This window comes from Oncorhynchus gorbuscha, linkage group LG03, assembly GCF_021184085.1.
Source record: "Oncorhynchus gorbuscha isolate QuinsamMale2020 ecotype Even-year linkage group LG03, OgorEven_v1.0, whole genome shotgun sequence".
In the NCBI taxonomy this organism is placed as follows: Eukaryota; Metazoa; Chordata; class Actinopteri; order Salmoniformes; family Salmonidae; genus Oncorhynchus; species Oncorhynchus gorbuscha.
Window position 1 is genome coordinate 30,749,561 of NC_060175.1, and position 18,640 is coordinate 30,768,200.

Below are 18,640 nucleotides of genomic sequence, written 5' to 3' on the forward strand. Positions count from 1 at the left end.
CTGCTTCAGAAGGAATTTTGATATGAGAGCATGGAGTCTTCCTTTGTTGACTCAACCCCCTACCATGTCCTTCAGATCCAAGACAAATGTCATGGGTTGTCAAGGTGTGACCTAATCATTCACATTGTTTCATAATAGTTTTCTTATTGATATCACTAATCAGTGATTCATGGTGTTTAGTTTTATTAACCTGTGAAGGCAGGTAGCCTAGTGGTTAGAGTGTTGGGCCAGTAACTGAAGGTTGTTAGATTGAATCCCCGAGCTGACAAGGTAAAAATCTGTCGTTCTGCCCCTGAACAAGGCAGTTAATCCACTGTTCCTAGGCCGTCATTGTAAATAAGAATTTGTTCTTAACTGACTTCCCTAGTTAAATATAGCTTAAATAAAACAATATAAATAAATAAACCTTTCATGTTGGTTGCCTGGCAACAGCAGGGCTAGACGTTTTGCAGTTAGGTTTCTAAACCCAGTGGCCCAACATCGCGAGACTTCCTGGAATGCTTGCGATGCAGATTCGGCAGACCAGCCCGGGATTTGGGGTTTATTTGTAAAATAAATATTCTACATCTAAAGCCACAACCTAGATTCGCCCCAATGTCTTAAGTAGCTGTACATGTTATTACGCCAACATCTTGATCGTGACAAACTGACGCGTTTCCATTTTCATCAAAAACAACGTTATATCGAAGGAGCGCCTTTGATTTGACTACCTGCACATGCCCAGTTCGGCGCGAGACGACCGTTAGACTCGGTGACGCGTTTCTGTGCATGAGCTTAGCTTGCCAACGTCACCATTACATCGCCTACAAGTGTGATCGGGGATTTCTATTGGAGCAATTACTACATACACTATGTGGACATCCCTTTAAATTTGTGAATTAGGCTATTTCAGCCACCCCCGTTGCTGACTGGTATAAAATCGAGCACACAGCCATGCAATCTCCATAGACAAACATTGTCAGTAGAATGGCCCGTACTGAAGAGCTCAGTGACTTTCAACGTGGCACCGTCCAACAAGTCAGTTTGTCATATTTCTGCCATGGTAGAGCTGCCCCGGTCAACTGTAAGTGCTGTTATTGTGAAGTGGAAACAACTAGGAGCAACAACAGCTCAGACGCGAAGTGGTAGGCCACACAAGCTCACAGAACGGGATTTTGGAATGAGATGTTCAACGAGCATGTAGTGTATCGTCATACGAAACCATATTTGGTTAGGTTGACAGTTAGAGATTTAAGTTTTTTTTAAGCAGTGTAAAACCACAGCATTTCCTCATTAGAACTTTGTCATATCATTGGGATGATTCTTTTGGGATGGTTACTTTTCTTTTTGAGAAAAAGCAGAGTGCCTGCCCGTAGGTATTTTCCCTTAGCTCATGTAAAGTGATAGGTCACTACAAAATCAGCGTGGACTCCACATTTTAATATTTGAAAATGTCTGAAAATTAACATTAAGCTCAGTGACCAAAATAAGTATGTAAAACAAGTCATTTAAAAGAATGTGGTTAAGAAAATCACTTGTTTAAGGTAACCCACTCTAATTTGGTGAAACGTATAAATGGAACACTAGTCACTTTAATAATGTTTACATATCTTGCATTACTCATGTCATATGTATATACTGTATTCTATACTGTCTATTGCATCTTACCCTATGCGTTCTGACATTGCTCATCCATATATTTAAATATTTTTATTCCATTAATTTACTTAGATTTGTGTGTATTAGGTATTTGTTGTTGAATTGTTTGATATTTTTGCACTGTCAGAACTAGAAGCACAAGCATTCCGTTACACTCGCAGTAACATCTGCTAACCATGTGTATGTGACCAATAAATTTGATTTGATTTTTTTGCCGTATTTCAGTTGGTTGGTTTCTTCATATTAGCTTTCCCTAGCCTTTTCTCTCTCTCGTTCAGTCTCGCTCCCTTACTCTTTTCCTGCTGTGTCGGACCTTTTTTCCTGGAACAGTACATCTGAGACCCATTGTAGGACAGGTGGTGCCCAGCTCTGTTTGTGTGTCTTTAGATGGGTGTTGAAATGCACAGACACACTTAAAGAAGTGCAGTGGTGTAGTGGCCAATAGAGCAGGGCATGCAAGGATACAGTACAGTAAGTACAGGGGGGCCAATTGGCCATTCCCTGCAGATTCAGTGTGTTGGTACAACGCAGGGCGAGAAAAGCTGCTCTCGCTCTACACAAGATATTAATAGACTAAAGATCTGAAGATTAACTTTTGACAAACAATAGGGATTTGCTGTTGTTTTTATTGCTATGATTCACACTGAGTGATTCACTCACTGAGTGAGAATGATGGTAAAATAAATGGGGCAGGAAATGTAGACTATGAGACAGACATGGCAGGAGTCACATAGTAAGGACAGACACTCCTGTATCAGTTGGAGAATGTAGCCAGCCTCTGTACAGTACTTGAGTGCATAGGAGGGTATGAATGAAGTAAGTAGATGCATGACTGTATAATAAATACTGTAAAAGCGCCAATGATTAATGGCGTGAATATCAATTGTGGTTGGATGCTGTTGGTATAAGAAGGAAAGGATGCCATGGGGGCAGGATATTGACTTTGCTTGGGGTAATTTCACATGTCTCACTCAGACACACCAATTGTTAGGCTACCTCTCTCAGCAGCCGTGTGTCTTTCCCTTTTCTGTCTGTTTGATCTCCCACTGTGTCCATCTCCCTGTCTGACTGTCTGTCTCTCCCTCTGTCCTGCTCTCTTTTTCCTGTCTTGGTCTCTCATCCTGTCTCTCTTTCTGTCGTTCTGATGTAGATTTATGATGGGAGGGTTGTCTGTCTGGCTGTATCCGTCATGAGGCAGGCTGTTGGGCTGGTGTCTGACTCAGTGGGGAGAAACACCATACCTGCGTTAGCATGGGGGGGTAGAAGAGTTGTGCAGGGTTAGGGAGTGCAGCTGAATGGCCCTGGGGCAGGCAAGGTAAACCTGCATACCTCCTTCACTTTTTAATTACAACCCCATACCGCAACAGGGTAGCCTAGTGGTTAGAGCGTTGGACTAGTAACCGGAATCTGTCGTTCTGCCCCTGAACAGGCAGTTAACCCACTAGGCCGTAATTGGAAATAATAATTTGTTCTTAACTGACTTGCCTAGTTAAATAAAGGTAACAAATATATATAAATACATTTAAAAAACAGCCAAAAACCACTGTCTGTTCATTCAACTGCTGTCCGAAACCCTGTGTCCACTCCACATTGACCCTGGCAAGTGGCAATCCCAAACACACCACTCACACACTTCCCAAATGTGGAGACAGCAGCCAATTACTTTTTTTGGTAGTCGAAATCCAAAGCCAGGAAAGGAAAAATAGATTCTGGCATCTGATCTTAAAGCAGGATGTCGTGTCCTGATGTGTCACACCTCGTGAAATATAGTGGAGAACATGATTAGATTATTCTGAAAATATTCTAGCCATATTTATGCCAGGGTGGGAACTCCTCATGCGGGATATGTGGAAAGTCTGTGTGTCTGTCTGCATTGCTTGCCTGTGTGAATGTGGATCTGTGGCTGGATGAATGACTATTGTGCATCAAGCCTATGTGTATTGTGTATGTGTGTGTACGTGTTGGTTCCAGCGTAGCATAGTCCTGGCATTAGGACTAAAACCTGCCTAGAGCTTTTTAAAACAATTATTGTATTAAGAGGTGGTGACATACCCAAGGTTATGTTTTGAATGAAGGTGTTGCACAAAACTGCATGGTTGTGTTTTGACAGAACTGCATGGTTATGTTTTGACAGAACTGCATGGCTATGTTTTGACAGAACTGCATGGTTATGTTTTGACAGAACTGCATGGCTATGTTTTGACAGAACTGCATGGCTATGTTTTGACAGAACTGCATGGCTATGTTTTTTTGACAGAACTGCATGGTTATGTTTTGACAGAACTGCATGGTTATGTTTTGACAGAACTGCATGGTTATGTTTTGACAGAACTGCATGGTTATGTTTTGACAGAACTGCATGGCTATGTTTTGACAGAACTGCATGGCTATGTTTTGACAGAACTGCATGGTTATGTTTTGACAGAACTGCATGGTTATGTTTTGACAGAACTGCATGGCTATGTTTTGACAGAACTGCATGGTTATGTTTTGATGAAACCGTCTCCCACAACACACAATAACATTGCTGCTGTGTGGCATCCTGCAAAGGTTGGCTAGATGGTGGCTAGACATGATTATGGGCACAGCCCTGACTTGCCCATGGTGTAGGAAGGATAACCATTGGGCTGAGGCTTACCATCTCTGTTTTAGTTCTACACACGATACCCCATAATGACAAAGTAAAGAAAGTGATGTTTTTGTAAATGTATTAGGGGAATGAATATTTATGTAAATTAGATATTTCTGTACTTCATTTCTAAGTCAATACTTTGTAGAAGCATCTTACAGCTATGAGTCTTTCTGGCTAAGTGTTCATTTATGCTTGATCCGAAAATGTGGTCTGAGGCTCCGTATGGAGGGTGTGCCACAATTGCGTAGCCTCCGGAGGCATGCAGAGGCCAAATTTCAGCTCGGTACTGCATTGCCGTAAGCCTCCCAAATTTTGTAACAATGCGGAGGGCTCCGTATAGCCCCACATTGGCATGATTGGTTGACAACTTCCTTCATAACAACTCTGCACTGTTCCCGGAAACGCAATAAAATGACTGACCTGACTTCACCGTAAATGCTGCACGGCCAATGCAGACGTCGAATTGACCGTGCAGCACCTTTAAGTCTTAGAGCTATCAGAGTGGGAAATGAACTTTTTGGTCCACATGCCAAACAACATAGCACGTGAACAAAACTATATAACTTGCCAAGAAACATGAGGACAAAGTCAAACTTTAGTAGCCTTGTCAATTTGACCAAACGCTACATATTGGCTTTGGATTTTTTTTAAACGGTTCCCAAATGCTCTGTGTGACCACCTGCCAACGTGGCTAGAGAAATATACATTCTTAATTTCCAACCCTGCTGATCATTGCTAGACAACCATTTTCAAGTCTTGCCATAGATTTTCAAGTTGATTTAAGTCAAAACTAGCTTGGCCACTCAGGAACGTTCACTGACCTCTTGGTAAGCAACTCCAATGTAGATTTGGTCTTGTGTTTTAGGTTATTGTCCTGCTGAAAGGTGAATTAATCTCGCAATATCTGTTGGAAAACAGACTGAACCAGGTTTTCCTCTCGGATTTTGCCTGTGGTTAGCTCCATTCCAATAATTATTTTATTGTGGAAAAACTCCCCATTCCTTAGCGATTACAAGCACACCCATAATATGATGCTGCCACCACTATACTGAGTACCACTCTCCATATTTTAAAGCAATGTTCTATTGGATTTGCCACAAACACAACACTTTGTATTCAGGATAAATAGTTTATCCACATTTTTTGCAGTATTACTTGAGTGTCTTATTGCAAACAGGATGCATATTTTGGAATATTTGTATACTGTACAGGCTTTCTTCTTTTTAATCCATCAATAAGGTTAGTATTGTGGAGTAACTACAATGTTGTTGATCTGTCCTCAGTTTCCTCTTGTCACAGCCATTAAACTCTGTTTTATAGTCACCATTGGCCTCATGGTGATATCCCTGAGCGATTTCCTTCCTCTTCTGCAACTGTGTTAGGATGGATGCCTGTATCTTTGTAGTGACTGAGTGTATTGATACACTATCCAAAGTGTAATTAATAACTTCATCATACTGAAAGGGATATTCAATGTCTGCCAATAGGTGCCTTTCTTTTCGAGGCATTGGAAAACCTCCCTGGCTTTGTGGTTGAATCTGTGTTTGATATTCACTGCTCGACTGAGGAACCTTACCATTATCTGTATGTCTGGGGTACAGAGATGATGTCGTCATTCAAAAATCATGTTAAACATGTCATTGCAACGTATTATGTGACTTGTTAAGTACATTTTTATCCTGGAACTTTAGGCTTGCCATAACAAAATATGAACAACAACAAAATATGAAAAACAACTCCACTTTGACATTGAGGTGTTATGTGATGACAAAATCTAAATGGAATGCATTTTAAATTCCAGCAGTAACACAACAAAATGTGGAAAAAGTCGAGGGGTTTGAATACTTTCTAAAGGCACTGTAGGAAAAATAGGTCAAATGACCTATCTTATAGGTTAAATTAACAGAGGCCAGCAAGTTCATAGTGACTGTGTATTAGGATCCCCATTAGCTTTTGCAGAAGCAGCAGCAACTCCTCCTGGGGTCCACGAAAAACACAAAACATGACAAGTGCAGGGTTAGGGAGTGAAGCTGAATGACCCTGGGGCAGGCAAGGAGAACCTGCATACCTCCTTTACTTTTGAATTACAACCCACTTCCCCAAATACACCCCCATACCGCATCACCACAGCACACAAAAACCACTGTCCATCCGTCCAACCGCTGTCCAAACTCTGTGTCCACTCCACATTGACCCTGATGGCCTTGAGATAGAAGCTGTTTTTCAGTCTCTCGGTCCCAGCTATGATGCACCTGTACTGACCTCGCCTTCTGGATGATAGCGGGGTGAACAGGCAGTGGCTCGGGTGGTTGTTGTCCTTGATGATCTTTATGGCAATCCCAAACACACCACTTACACAATATGGAGACAGCACCCAATTACTTTTTTTGGTAGGCTAAATCCAAAGCCAGGAAAGGAAAAATATATTCTGGCATCTGATCTTAAAGTGTAAAGTCATGTCCTGATGTGTCACACCTCGTGAAATATAGTGGAGAACATGATTTAGATTATTCTGAAAATATTCTAGCCATGTTCATGCCAGGGTGGGAACTCCTCATACGGAATATGTGGTGTGTGTGTGTGTGTGTGTGTGTGTGTGTGTGTGTGTGTGTGTGTGTGTGTGTGTGTGTGTGTGTGTGTGTGTGTGTGTGTGTGTGTGTGTGTGTGTGTGTGTGTGTGTGTGTGTGTGTGTGTGTGTGTGTGTGTGCAGTGCTTGCCTGTGGGTATGTGGCTGGATGGATGCCTATTTTGCATCAAGCCTATATGTTATATGTATTGCGTATATGTGTGTGTACGTGTTGGTTCCAGCGTAGCATAGTACTGGGGTCAGGGCTAAAACCTGCCTGGAGCGTTTTAAAACAATTATTGTATTAAGAGGTGGTGACATACCCAAGGAATGAAGAAGGTGTCGACACAGAACTGCATGGTTATGTTTTGCTCAGATGATGAAACAGTCTCCCACATAACATTGCCGCTGTGTGGCATCCAGAAAAGGTAGGCTAGATGGTTGCTAGAAATGGTTGTGGACACGGCCTTGACTTGCCCATGGTGTAGGAAGGATACCCATTGGGCTGAGGCTTACCATATCTGTTTTAAGGTTAGCGGTTCCCCTTGTTGGTTAGTCTTCTCTTTTGTGGTCAGTATTTTCCAAGCAGATAAGTAGCTCTTATAGTATCTAGAGCAGGGATCAACTCGATACAGCTGCGGGACAATTTTTTTTATTGACTGGACACTTCAGGGTCCAGGAACATAATTACAAATAATTTGTAGACTGCAAATTGACCGCAACAAGCCCAAAGATATATTTGACTGAAACATAATTTTAAACCTGCTTACATTTGTATACGATCACATACGAAAATGATTTGTGTCTACAGACAGTGAGGCACGTTAGCTATTTAAAACAGGCAGACGGGGCATCGAGGCATTCAGCAATCGAGGCATTCAGTTACTGTTCGCTTGAACATTAGAAAGGCTAAACGAGTGACCTTAGCGACTTCGAGCTCGGTATGCTCGTCAGTGCCAAGCATGCCGGTTCCAGTATCTCACGCATGACAGTGTCTAGGGTTTACTGAGAATGGTGCGACAAACAAAAAACATCCAGTCAGCGGCAGTCTTGTGGGCAAAAACAAGCGGGCCACAAACAGGCAATTAACGGCACAGTACAACATTGGTGTGCAGAACTGCATCTCAGAACGCAAATCAAATCTAATTTGATTTGTCACATACACATGGTTAGCAGATGTTAATGCAAGTGTAGCGAAATGCTTGTGCTTCTAGTTCCGACAATGCAGTAATAACCAACAAGTAATCTAGCTAACAATTCCAAAACTACTACCTTATAGACACAAGTGTAAGGGGATAAAGAATATGTACATAAAGATATATGAATGAGTGATGGTACAGAGCGGCATAGGCAAGATACAGTAGATGGTATTGAGTGCAGTATATACATATGAGATGAGTATGTAAACAAAGTGGCATAGTTAAAGTGGCTAGTGGTACATGTATTACATAAAGATGCAGTAGATGATATAGAGTACAGTATATACATATACATATGAGATGAATAATGTAGGGTATGTAAACATTATATTAGGTAGCATTGTTTAAAGTGGCTAGTGATATATTTTACATCATTTCCCATCAATTCCCATTATTAAAGTGGCTGGAGTTGAGTCAGTGTGTTGGCAGCAGCCACTCAATGTTAGTGGTGGCTGTTTAACAGTCTGATGGCCTTGAGATAGAAGATGTTTTTCAGTCTCTCGGTCCCAGCTTTGATGCACCTGTACTAACCTCGCCTTCTGGATGAACAGGCAGTGGCTCGGGTGGTTGTTGTCCTTGATGATTTTATGGCCTTCCTTTGACATCGGGTGCCCTTGTCACGGATGATTTCCCAGCAGACGACCACACCGGGTTTCACTCCAATCAGCTAAAAGCAAGAAGAATCGGCTCCAGTGGGCACACAATCACCAAGATTTAGCAACTAAGGTTTGGAAAAACATTGCCTGGTCAAACAAATCCTGGTTTCTGTTGCATCATGCTGATGGCAGAGTCAGGATTTAGTGTAAGCAGCAGAGTCCATGGCCCCATCATGCCTGGTGTCAATGGTACAGGCTGGTATAATGGTGTGGGGAATGTTTTCCTGGCAAACGTTAGGTCCCTTGATACCAATTTAGCAACTTTTCCATGCCCCGACTAATTCAGGTTGTTCTGGAGGCAAAAGGTGGTCCAACCCGGTACTATATTGTTGTACCTAATAAACTGTCCACTGAGTGTATGTCTCTCTTATGCGTGGGAATACGTTGGAGCATATATCCAAAATTAAAATCACTTGGAGCTGATTTGTTGGTAGTTTTACAGTCTCATGTGTAACAATAAAAATATTGCAGGGGCAAATAAAATCACCTGAGGGCCAAATTTGTCCTGTCGGATGCCAGTTGGGGAACCCTGATCTAGAGCAGGATTTCCCAAAGTTGGTAATGGGGCCCCCCAGGGTGAACATTTTGGTTTTTGCCCTAGCACTACACAGCTGATTCAAATAACCAACTCATCAAGTTTTGATGAGTTGAATCACCTGCAGTGCTAGGGTAATAACCAAAACGTTCACCCAGGTGGGGCCCCCAAGACCGACTTTGGGAAACCCTGATCTTGAGTGTTTGATATTCATGTACACTGAGTATACCAAACATTAGGAACACTTCCTTAATATTGAGTTGCACAGCTGGTCCATGTTGACTCCAATGCTTCCCAAAGTTGTGTAAAGTTGGCTGGAGGGCTTTTGGGTGGTGGACCATTCTTGATACACACGGGAAACTGTTGAGTGTGAATCCAGCAGCGCTGCAGTTCTTGACAGGAACCTTGTGTGCTTTGCACCTACTATCATACCCCGTTCAAAGGCAAGTAAATATTTTATTTTGCCCATTCACCCTCTGAATGGCACACAATCCATGTCTCAATTGTCTCAAGGCTTGCAAATCCTTCTTAAACCTGTCTCTCCTCCCCATAATCTACACTGATTGAAGTGGATTTATCAAGGGACATCAATAAGGGATCATAGCTTTCATCTGGATTATCCTGACCAGTCTATTCTGGGAAGTAATTCTTAATGTTTTGTATACTGTGTATACAGTGCCTTGCGAAAGTATTCGGCCCCCTTGAACTTTGCGACCTTTTGCCACATTTCAGGCTTCAAACATAAAGATATAAAACTGTATTTTTTTGTGAAGAATCAACAACAAGTGGGACACAATCATGAAGTGGAACGACATTTATAGGATATTTCAAACTTTTTTAACAAATCAAAAACGGAAAAATTGGGCGTGCAAAATTATTCAGCCCCCTTAAGTTAATACTTTATAGCGCCACCTTTTGCTGCGATTACAGCTGTAAGTCGCTTGGGGTATGTCTCTATCAGTTTTGAACATCGAGAGACTGACATTTTTTTCCCATTCCTCCTTGCAAAACAGCTCGAGCTCAGTGACGTTGGATGGAGAGCATTTGTGAACAGCAGTTTTCAGTTCTTTCCACAGATTCTCGATTGGATTCAGGTCTGGACTTTGACTTGGCCATTCTAACACCTGGATATGTTTATTTTTGAACCATTCCATTGTAGATTTTGCTTTATGTTTTGGATCATTGTCTTGTTGGAAGACCAATCTCCGTCCCAGTCTCAGGTCTTTTGCAGACTCCATCAGGTTTTCTTCCAGAATGGTCCTGTATTTGGCTCCATCCATCTTCCCATCAATTTTAACCATCTTCCCTGTCCCTGCTGAAGAAAAGCAGGCCCAAACCATGATGCTGCCACCACCATGTTTGACAGTGGGGATGGTGTGTTCAGGGTGATGGGCTGTGTTGCTTTTACGCCAAACATAACGTTTTGCATTGTTGCCAAAAAGTTCAATTTTGGTTTCATCTGACCAGAGCACCTTCTTCCACATGTTTGGTGTGTCTCCCAGGTGGCTTGTGGCAAACTTTAAACGACACTTTTTATGGATATCTTTAAGAAATGGCTTTCTTCTTGCCACTCTTCCATAAAGGCCAGATTTGTGCAATATACGACTGAGTCTCCCACCTCAGCTGTAGATCTCTGCAGTTCATCCAGAGTGATCATGGGCCTCTTGGCTGCATCTCTGATCAGTCTTCTCCTTGTAAGAGCTGAAAGTTTAGAGGGACGGCCAGGTCTTGGTAGATTTGCAGTGGTCTGATACTCCTTCCATTTCAATATTATCGCTTGCACAGTGCTCCTTGGGATGTTTAAAGCTTGGGAAATCTTTTTATATCCAAATCCGGCTTTAAACTTCTTCACAACAGTATCTCGGACCTGCCTGGTGTGTTCCTTGTTCTTCATGATGCTCTCTGCGCTTTTAACGGACCTCTGAGACTATCACAGTGCAGGTGCATTTATACAGAGACTTGATTACACACAGGTGGATTGTATTTATCATCATTAGTCATTTAGGTCAACATTGGATCATTCAGAGATCCTCACTGAACTTCTGGAGAGAGTTTGCTGCACTGAAAGTAAAGGGAAACACTTCATGATTGTGTCCCACTTGTTGTTGATTCTTCACAAAAAAATACAGTTTTATATCTTTATGTTTGAAGCCTGAAATGTGGCAAAAGGTCGCAAAGTTCAAGGGGGCCGAATACTTTCGCAAGGCACTGTATCTACAGCTCTATTAGCCATTCAGTTAAAAGCAGTAAAATCTGCTATTGAAGCCAGTAGGTTGATATTAACCATTTATTTGGGTCCCCATTTAGCTTTTGCAGAAGCAGCAGCCACTCTTCCTGGGGGTCCACAAAAAAACACAAGACAAAATACTGAATGATATACAAACAATGCAACCAAAAAATTGTGGGAGTTTGCGTGTGTCCCCTCAGTCCCCGCTTTTCTTTTATTGTTTTTTAAGGAACATCCTTTTATAAGAGACACTCCTCCATCTTCACAACAACTGTGTCAATATGATTTGCTGACGATAAATGAAAATCTAATGTTATACCTCGTTTAGCTTCCTCAATTTGCTCAATAGTCACACCCTTGATGTACTCCAGTTGAGGTTTAGGTCTTAGAGAATGTTTTGAACCAAATACAAGGCTTTTAGTTTTAGATGTATTGATTTTTCATCACCCATTCTGATACTGACTGTAACTCCTTATTTAGAATTTCAGTGAGCTCACCGGCTTTGGGTGCTGACATGTAGAGTGTGGACTCATCTGCATACATAGTCATTCTAGCTTTGTGTATGACCAGTGACAAATCATTTGTAAAAATAGAGAAGTAATGGCCCAAGGCAACTCTTTTGAGGGACACCGCACTGTACATATCTGATGTTAGAGAAGCTTCCATTGAAGAACGCTCTCTGGGTTCTATTGGATAAATAACTCTCCAACCATGTGATAGCAGGTTATGTAAAGCAATAGCAAGTGATCATTTATGATCAATAACATCGAAGGCTGCACTGAAATCTAACAATACAGCTCCAACTATCATCTTATTATCCATTTATTTTAACGAATCATCCGTCATCTGAGTCAGTGCAGTACAAGTTGAGTGCCCTTCTCTATATATGCATGCTGAAAGTCAGTACTTGACTTGTTTTCTGAAAAATAGCATTGTATTTAGTCAAACATAATCCAACCATCAGTTTACTAAGAAAGGGCAGTAAACAGATAGGGCGGATGTTAGAGCCAGCAAAGGGTGCTTTACTATTTTTAGGCAGTAGAATTACTTTACCTTTCTTCCTCACCTGTGGACACACACCCTCCTTTAGGCTTTGGTTAAAGATATAGCAAATAGGGGTAGCAATACAGTCTGCTACCATTCTCAGTAGTTTCCCATCAAGGTTGTCTATACCTGATGGCTTATCATTATTGATGGATAACAATAGGTTTTACACCTCTCCCACACGAACTTGACCAAATTCAAAATAGCAATCCTTCTTTCATTATTAGATCTTTCATACAAAAATATGATGGTTCAATGTTATCATTTCACTTCTCAGAAATAGTAATTGAAAAGATTGGCAATATTCAAATGTTTTGTTATAAATGATCCATGAACGATGGAGATGAATTGTGTTTTCTGCCCATGATATCATTTAAGGTACTCCAAAGTATTTTTGTTAAGTTTAGTCACATTTCTCAATTTACATTGTCAACCAATCAGTTGAGCAGCCTGTCTTGTTTGCCACCTCTTTTGCATAATTTCTTTGAACCATACAATTCATCATCAATCCAGGGGCCTCTAACAGTTCTTACAGTTTCTTAACAGATCTTAACAAATACTTCTTAACAAATACTTCAAGTGCTGCATCTGGATTCACTTCCTCATACATTATCAGACCAACATAAATGTTTTATATCTTCAACAAAAGAATCCTGAGAACATATTTTGCATGATCTCTTATAAATTACTTTAGGCCCAACATTTGGCACTTTGTCTAAAACATACTGTTTTACTCATTTGAAATGTATATATATACCCCATTCTACTGTATTCGAGTCAATGCCACTCCGACATTGCTCATCCTAATATTTACATAGTTCATAATTCCATTATTTGACTTTTACATTTGTGTGTGTGTTGCTGTGAATTGTTAGGTACTACTGCACTGTTGGAGTTAGGAATTGGATTACGATGGCGCCGGAGGGTAGGGCATCCGTCTGATGTTGCTGCTACCGTCCCTTATGTCCGAAAAGAGCTTCTGGACATCAGAGCTGCGAATGCTCACCTCAAACTGAACGAAGAGTTCTTCAATGAGTCAGACTGGAGGGATGCACTACTACAGACACCCGACCAGGCCCAGATCCCCGTGATTCACTGGAGAAGGAAACTGAGATTTTGTTGAAAAATGTCAGGGTGCCTTGTGAGGATCAGGCGACAAGTGGCTAATCTGCCCGTGCCTTCTGTCCTGCTAGCTAATGTTCAATCACTGGAAAATAAATGGGATGAGCTGAAAGCACGTATATCCTACCAACGGAACATTAAAAACGGCAATATCTTATGTTTCACCGAGTAGTGGCTGAATGACGACTTTAACCACATATAGCTGGCGGGTTATACACTCCATCAACAAAACAGCAGCCTCAGGTAAGAAATGGGCGGGGGCCTATGCATAAATGTGAACAACAGCTGGTGCATAATATCTATGGAAGTCTTGAGGTTTTGCTCACCTGAGGTAGAGTATCTCATGATAAGCTGTAGACCACACTATCTACATAGAGAGTTTTTATCTGTATTTTTCGTAGCTGTCTACATACCACCATAGACCGATGCTGGCACTAAAACCGCACTCAGTGAGCTGTATACCTCCATAAGGAAACACGAAAACGCTCATCCAGAGGCGGCGCTCCTTGTGGCCGGAGACTTTAATGCAGGGAAACTTAAATTGTTTTTACCTAATTTCTATCAGCATGTTGAATGTGCACCAGAGGAGAAAACAATTCTATACCACCTTTACTCCACACACAGAGGCGTGTACATACCTCTCCCTCGCCCTGGCAAATCTGACCATAATTCTATCCTCCTGATTCCTACTTACAAGCAAATATTAAAGCAGGAAGCACCAGTGACTCGTTCTATAAAAAAGTGGTCAGATGAAGCAGATGCTAAACTACAGGACTGCTTTGCTAGCACAAACTGGAATATGTTCCGGGATTCTTCCAATATAATTGAGAAGTACACCACATCAGTTACTGGCTTCATCAATAACTGCATCGAGGACGTCGTCCCCACAGTGATTGTACGTACATACCCCAACCAGAAGCCATGGCTTACAGGTAACATTAACACTGAGCAAAAGGGTAGAGGTGCCACTTTCAAGGAGCGGGACTCTAAACCGGAAGCTTATAAGAAATCCTGCTATGCCCTCCAACGAACCACCAAACAGGCAAAGCGTCAATGCAGGACTAAGATCGAATCGTACTACACCAGCTCCGATGCTCGGCAGATGTAGCAGGACTTGCAAACTATTACAGACTACAAAGGAAAGCACAACCGAGAGCTGCCCTTTGACACGAGCCTACCAGACAAGCTAAATAACTTCTATGCTCACTTCAAGCCAAGTAACACTGAAACATGCATGAGAGCATTAGCTGTTCCGGACAACTGTGTAATCACGCTCTCCGCAGCCGATGTGAGTAAGACCTTCAAACAGGTCAACATTCACAAGGCTGCAGGACCAGACGGATTAACAGGGCGTGTACTCCGAGCATGCGCTGACCTACTGGCAAGTGTCTTCACTGACATTTTCAACCTCTCCCAGTCCGAGTCTGTAATACCAACATGTTTCAAGCAGACCATCATAGTCCATGTGCCCAAGAAGACTAAGGTAATCTGCCTAAATGACTACCGACCCGTAGCACTCACGTCTGTAGCCATGAAGTGCTTTGAAAGGCTGGTCATGGCTCACATCAACACCATTATCCCAGAAACCCTGACCCACTCCAATTTACATACCGCACCAACAGATCCACAGATGATGGAATCTCTATTGCACTCCACACTGCCCTTTCACACCTGGACAAAAGGAACACCTATGTGAGAATGCTATTCATTGACTACACCTCAGTGTTCAACACCATAGTCCCCTCAAAGCTCATCACTAAGCTAAGGACCCTGGGACTAAACGCCTCCCTCTGCAACTGGATCCTGGACTTCCTGATGGGCCGCCCCCAGGAGGTAAGGGTAGGTAACAACACATCCGCCACGCTGATCCTCAACACGGGGGCCCCTCAGGGGTGCGTCCTCAGCCCCCTCCTATACTCCCGGTTCACTCATGACTGCACGGCCAGACACGACTCCAACACCATCATTAAGTTTGCTGATGACACAACAGTGGTAAGCCTGATCACTGACAACTATGAACAACCTACAGGGAAGTGGTCAGAGACCAGGCCGTGTGGTGCCAGGACAACAACCTTTCCCTCAACATGATCAAGACAAAGGAGATGATTGTGGACTACAGGAAAAGGAGGACCGAGCACGCCCCCATTCTCATCGACGGGGCTGCAGTGGATCAGGTTGAGAGCTTTAAGTTCCTTGGCGTCCACATCACCAACACACTAACATGGTCCAAGTACACCAAGACAGTCGTGAAGAGGGCACGCCAAAACCTATTCCCCCTCAGGAGGCTGAAAATATTTGGCATGGGTCTTCAGATTCTCAAAATGTTTTACAGCTACATGTACATATTACCTCAATTACCTCGACACCGATGCTCCTGCACATTGACATTGACTCTGTACCGTTTTGTTTTCTTCTACTCACCTGGAATTAGAACAGCTAACGACCCCTGAACGCACAGCCTGCTAGCTAACTAAAGAACATTGGACTGCTGGCTTAAGAGGCCCTTCGGACATATTTCTTCGGCCACTATACATATTTTGCCAATTGGCCTGGTTTACCACACAGAGCCCTGCTGGTCCGTCCGCTGATATAACTGCACGAAGGGGCCACAACAGACTTTCCTCCATCGCGTCATGCCTCTAAGGCCTTTCTGTTAGCCTGCTAATCCCGTGCCGCTAGCTGCCTGAAGCCACGCACTGGACTTGTATGATCACCCGGCTACGCATGCCTTTCCCTAATATCACAATGCCGTTTCGATTGCTGTTCTGGTTTGTAACTATTGTTTTATTTCACTGTAGAGCCTCTAGCACTCAACATGCCTCGGCTAACAATTTAGTTCCACCTCCCACACACGCAGTGACATCACCTGGTTTAAATGCTATTTCTAGAGACAATATCTCTTTCATTATCACTATATGCACAGGTTTACCTCCACTGTATTCACATCCTACTATACCTTTGTCTGTACATTATGCCTTGAATATATTCTACCGTGCCCAGAAATCTGCTCCTTTTACTCTCTGTTCTGAACGTACCAGGCATCCAGTTCTGTTAGCCTTTAGCCGTACCCTTATCCTACTCCTCCTCTGTTCCTCTGGTGATGTAGAGGTTAATCCAGGTCCTGCAGTGTCAACCTCCATTCCCATCCCTCAGGCTCTCTCATTTGTTGACTTCTGCAACCGTAAAAGCCTTGGTTTCATGCATGTTAACATTAGAAGCCTCCTCCCTAAGTTTGTTTTATTCACTGCCCTAGCACACTCCACCAATCCGGATGTCCTAGCCGTGTCTGAATCCTGGCTTAGGAAGACCACCAAAAACCTTGAAATTTCCATTCCTAACTATAACATTTTCAGACAAGATAGAACTGCCAAAGGGGGCGGTGTTGCAATTTACTGCAAAGATAACCTGCAGAGTTCTGTCTTAGTATCCAGGTCTGTACCCAAACAATTTGAGCTTCTACTTCTAAAACTTAACCTTTCCAGAAACGTCTCTCACCGTTGCCGCTTGCTATAGACCACCCTCTGCCCCAGCTGTGCCCTCGACACCATATGTGAATTGATTGCTCCCCATCTATCTTCTGAGCTCGTGCTGCTAGGTGACCTAAACTGGGACATGCTTAACACCCCGGCCATCCTTCAATCTAAGCTTGATGCCCTCAATCTCACATAATTTATCAATGAACCTACCAGATATAACCCCAAATCCGTAAACAGGGGCACCCTCATAGATATCATCCTAACTAACTCACCCTCCAAATACACCTCTGCTGTTTTCAACCAAGATCTCAGCGATCACTGCCTCATTGCCTGCATCCGTAATGGGTCTGCGAGCAAACGACCACTGTCAAACGCTCCCTAAAACACTTCTGCGAGCAGGCCTTTATAATTGACCTGGCCGGGGTATCCTGGAATGACATTAACCTCATCCCAACAGTAGAGGATGCCTGGTTATTCTTTAAAAGTGCCTTCCTCACCATCTTAAATAGGCATGCCTCGTTCAAGAAATGTAGAACCAGGAATAGATATAGCCCTTGGTTCACTCCAGACCTGTCTGCCCTTGACCAGCACAAAAACATCCTGTGGCGTTCTGCATTAGCATCGAATAGCCCCCGTGATATGCAACTTTCAGGGAAGTTAGGAACAAATATACACAGGCAGTTAGGAAAGCTAAGGCTAGCTTTTTTAAACAGAAATGTGCATCCTGCAGTACAAACTCAAAAAAGTTCTGGGACACTGTAAAGTCCATGGAGAATAAGAGCACCTCTTCCCAGCTACCCACTGCTCTGAGGCTAGGAAACACTGTTACAACCGACAAATCCACTATAATTGAGAATTTCAATAAGCATTTTTCTACAGCTGGCCATGCTTTCCACCTAGCCAACCCTACCTGGCACCCTCCACAGCATCCCACCCAAGCCCCCACCATTTCTCCTCCACCCATATCCAGATAGCTGATGTTCTGAAAGAGCTGCAAAATCTGGACCCCTACAAATCAGCCGGGCTAGACAATCTGGACCTTCTCTTTCTAAAATTATCTGCCAAAATTGTTGCAACCCCTATTACTAGCCTGTTCAACGTCTTTCGTATCGTCTGAGATTCCCAAAGATTGGAAAGCTGCCGCGGTCATCCCCCTCTTCAAAGGGCGAGACACTCTAGACCCAAACTGCTACAGACCTATATCTATCCTACTCTGCATTTCTAAGGTCTTCGAAAGCCAAGTTAAACAGATTACTGACCTTTTTGAATCACATCGTACCTTCTCCGCTATGTAATCTGGTTTTCGAGATGGTCAGCCACCCTCAAGGTCCTTAACGATATCATAACCGCCATCGATAAGAGACAGTACTGTGCAGCTGTATTCATTGACCTGGCCAAGGCATTCGACTCTGTCAATCACCACATTCTTATTGGCAGACTCAACAGCTTTGGTTTCTCAAATGATTGCCTCACCTGGTTCACCAACTACTTCACTGATAGAGTTCAGTGTGTCAAATTGGAGGGCCTGTTGTTAAATTCTCGGGC

General features: G+C 42.8%; 1 protein-coding gene across 2 annotated transcripts in view; it reads left to right on the forward strand.

Moving 5' to 3' along the window:
- The window catches only part of LOC124031209 (SPRY domain-containing protein 3-like), a 77,911-nt gene that overhangs the window by 28,964 nt on the left and 30,307 nt on the right, over positions 1 to 18,640 (forward strand). The window lies entirely within an intron of this gene.